Source organism: Macaca thibetana, chromosome 9 (assembly GCF_024542745.1).
Source record: "Macaca thibetana thibetana isolate TM-01 chromosome 9, ASM2454274v1, whole genome shotgun sequence".
Classification (NCBI taxonomy): Eukaryota; Metazoa; Chordata; class Mammalia; order Primates; family Cercopithecidae; genus Macaca; species Macaca thibetana.
The window spans coordinates 31,823,519-31,827,850 of NC_065586.1; the positions used below are offsets into that span (position 1 = coordinate 31,823,519).

The 4,332-nt window shown below is 41.7% G+C and overlaps 1 pseudogene; it reads right to left on the minus strand.

Annotated features, from left to right (window-relative positions):
• Window positions 1-2,617: 2,617 nt before the first annotated feature.
• Window positions 2,618-3,408, minus strand: LOC126962336 (40S ribosomal protein S4, X isoform-like; annotated as a pseudogene).
• Between the last annotated feature and the right edge of the window lie 924 nt (window positions 3,409-4,332).

Here is a 4,332-nt window from a genome sequence, read left to right on the forward strand (position 1 = left end):
GCCAAGGTTGTAAGATGTGGCTTATCAAAGATTATTCTCCAGAGCACAGGACTTGAGGGCTTCTTAGGTGAGTCAAATCTGATCCCTGGTCATGGGGCTGAACTTCTTGTTTATAGTAAAGCTCCACTTAACATCTCAGTAAAACTTTTCAAGATCATTTTTAGCCTGTGTTTTAGTTTTTGCAACTTGCTATCTTCCTTCAAAATAGTTTACTTTGAGCAGGGAATGGAGACTCATGTCTGTAATCCCAGCACTTTCTTTCTTTCTTTCTTTCTTTCTTTCTTTCTTTCTTTCTTTCTTTCTTTCTTTCTTTCTTTCTTTCTTTCTTTCTTTCTTTCTTTCTTTCTTTCTTTTCTTTTCTTTCTTTTTTTTAGTTCTGGGATACATGTGCAGAAGTTGCAGGTCTGTTACATAGGTATACATGTGCCATGGTGGTTTGCGGCACCCTGTCTCCTAGGTTTTAAGCCCCGCATGCATCAGGTATTTGTCCTAATGCTCTCCTTCCCCTTCTCCCCCACCCCTCGACAGGCCCGGGTGTCCGATGTTCCCTTCCTGTGTCCATGTGTTCTCATTGTTCAACTCCCACTTATGAGTGAGAACATGTGGTGTTTGGTTTTCTGTTCCTGTGTTAGTTTGCTAAGAATGATGGTTTCCAGCTTCATCCATGTCCCTGCAAAGGACGAGAACTCATTCATTCTTTTTATGGCTGCAATCCCAGCACTTTGAGATGCTGAGGTGGGAGAACCAATTGAGCCCAGGAATTGGAGGCTGCAGTGAGCTAGGATCACCCCACTGCACTTCAGCCTGGGCGATATAGTAAGACCCTGTCTCTAAAACACAAAACAGGCCGGGCGCGGTGGCTCACGCCTGTAATCCCAGCACTTTGGGAGGCCGAGACGGGTCGATCACGAGGTCAGGAGATCGAGACCATCCTGGCTAACATGGTGAAACCCCGTCTCTACTAAAAAATACAAAAAACTAGCCGGGCGAGGGGACAGGCGCCTGTAGTCCCAGCTACTCGGGAGGCTGAGGCAGGAGAATGGCGTAAACCGGGGAGGCGGAGCTTGCAGTGAGCTGAGATCCGGCCACTGCACTCCAGCCTGGGCTACAGAGCGAGACTCCATCTCAAAAAACAAACAAACAAAAAAACACAAAACAAGCAAAAATCCAAATCGTTTACTTTTTCTTTATAGTCCTGGTTGGTTAGTGTTAGATAACACGTTCTGCTATTATATATTCACCTGGTCTGTTTTCATATTAAAACCCTATTCATTTCTTGTTGTATTTCACTATAACCTGTAGGACTATCAAGAAGTTTAATTACCTAGGAGATGCACAGTTAGCTTTCCTCTTTAAGACATTTGACACATTTATCTCTATTGAACTATTGTTTTGCATCTTATGTGTAACCAGCTGCTGTGATTGTTAAACTCCTATCTTCCCTGCTGTTGTGTGTGACCACTGGGGACAGTAATTCTTCCTGTCTTTTGTATAGTCTCTACAATTTCCAGGACTTTTTAACAGTGTTGTATTCAACATTTTTCTTATACAGATAGGAAGAATTATACAACCATACTTGATTAATAGGTAAAAACTTAAAGAAAGAAAGAAAACACACATGCTTCCTCTTTTATTTATTAAAATCAATACAAATAAAACTTACATCATTACAAACAATACTTATAATCATTCTTTTTCCAGTACGTTACCTTTTGTATAATTTAGGCTGATGTTCTTTTTTCAGGTATCATAAACCCTTGGCCTTTTATAGATTCGATTTGTTCTAACTAAGTTTATTAACAGTAATGTTTATTGTTCATGATGGGAAACCATTTAAGTAAGTTGCTTTGCCCTGTAGCATTGTTCTGGCATCCTTAAAGACGTTCTGGCTTTTTGGCAAGACATGAAGTTCTAAAAACCATCCTGATTTTTCCTGCTGCAAGACATGGAATCAGCTGTTCTCTAGGAGTCCTTCTCTTTTTGGTAGACAGTAGTATTAGAAACCAACTTATACTTATATCCATCTGCATAAGAAAAATGTTGAATACAACACAGTTAAAAAGTCCCAGAAATTGTAGAGACTATACAAAAGACAGGAAGAATTACTGTCCCTAGTGGTCACATACAACAACAGGGAAGATAGGAGTTTAACAATCACTGAAGCTGTTATACATAAATGTGCTGCTGTTGCCATGGGACCAAATTCAAGAGTGATAGAGCTAGAAAATATATGTTTTAAAGCCAAAAGCTTATACTGATTTTTCCATTTAAATACATGATGTTACTATACTCTACTTTCCTAATAGTAGAAAGTTTTATCATTGCCTAACTGAGAAAAGCCATTCCCTGCCACAGGAAGGAAAATCTCTAACCGCTGAACATTTATTTCACCAAAACTCCTCCCAGGAAATATAAGTTCCCCACAAATAACACATTTTGATTTACTATTCTATTTAATTAAACAAGTACATAACTGAAGCATTCTGAACACAGATGCGGGAGGACTTAGGTGTCAGGCTGAAGATCACTTATGTCTTTTTTTTTTTTTTGGGCTATTAATCATGCCACGTTATTTTTAATTATGTACAAAGATCTAACATGTCACCCAGGGACCATTTCACCCACTGCTCTGTTTGGCCGCCAGTCTTTTGTCTCTCTCTCCAGCAATGGTGAGGCGGATACCCTTTCCTCAGGGAAGAGAAATTCATGGTTTGTTGCCCTTGCCAATAACTAAAATGTTGGAAATTCAAGCGGTAAACCTGTTGCCATTGGCGTCTTTCACGTGAACCACATCAAACGATCCAGGGTGCCTCTCTCTGTTGCTGATCACACCAATTCTTCCCAGGTTAGCACCTCCAGTCACCATACACAGCTTACCGGCATCAAACGGGATGAAATCAGTAATCTTGCCAGTCTCCAAATCAATCTGAATGGTGTCATTCACCTTGATGAGGGGATCAGAATAGCGGATAGTGTGAGCATCATGAGTCATCAGATGAGGGATTCCTTTCGTGCCCACAAAGATTTTTCTCACTTTGCACAACTTGTATTTGGCCACCTCAGGTGTAATAAGATGTATATCAAAGTGACTCTTGGTGTCATAGATCAGACAGAAATTCTCTCCCTTCTTGTCAATGCTGATGACATCCATGAATCCAGCAGGGTAGGTTATATCCGTTTCAGACCTTGCCATCGATCTTAATGAACGGCTGCATGCAAATCTTTACTTCATCTCCTGTCAGGGCATACTTAAAGTCTGTTCCTTAGGAAAATGATGAGGGGGAGACACTCTCTCAACTTGTAGGGACCACTGGATGGACGAGGAGCAAACACACTGGACAATGTAACCAGCATCCAATGCTTTGGAGCTGCTACCTGCTTCAGATGCTTCTTGGGACTATGAGCCATGGCTGCGTTAGGCAAGGAAAGAGGATCACCTATGTCTTAACCCTTTCTTGTTGCAATAACAGAATAACTAAACCTGGGTAATTTATAAAGAAAAGAGGTTTATTTAGTTGGTTCTGCAAGCTAGGAAGTATGAGAAGAACGGCTCCAGCATCTGCTTGGCTTCTGATGAGGGGCCCATGGTAGGTTAAAATATGATGGAGAGGCTGGGCGTGACGGCTCAAGCTTGTAATCCCAGTGCTCTGGGAGGCCAAGGTGAGCAGATCATTTGAGGTCAGGAGTTCGAGACCACCCTGGCCAACATGATGAAACCCCATCTCTACTAAAAATATACAAAAAATTAGCTGGGCATGGTGGCGTATGCCTGTAGTCCCAGCTACTCAGGAGGCCTAGGCAAGAAAATCGTTTGAGCCCAGGAGGCAGAGGTGGCAGTAAGCCGAGATCGTGCCACTGCACTCCAGCCTGATGACACAGCAAGACTCTTTTTCAAAAGAAAAAAAAAAAAAAACATGGTGGAAAGGTCAAAGGTGAAGTGGACATGTGTAAAGAAAGGCAAAACCTAAGGGATGTCCCGGCTTTATAACAACCTGCCCTTCTGTGAACTAATCCATTCCCAAGAGACCTAATCCAAGACTAATCCAAGAACTCACTTACTACTGCGAGAACAGCACAAGTCATTCATGAGGGATCCACCCCCATGGCCCAAACACCTCCCACTAGCCCCACCTCCCAGCGCTGCCACTTTGGAGATCAAATTTCAACATCAGTTTTTTGGGAAAATAAACTCAAACCATACCCATATCATAGCAATCTACAAAATCATGAAAGCCATCAGGGTTGCCATAACCACACTTAAATTATTTTAACTCTGTTATCTAAGGATCCCAGGAACACCAGCAATAAAAATTTTCACTCAAAGACTTTTCA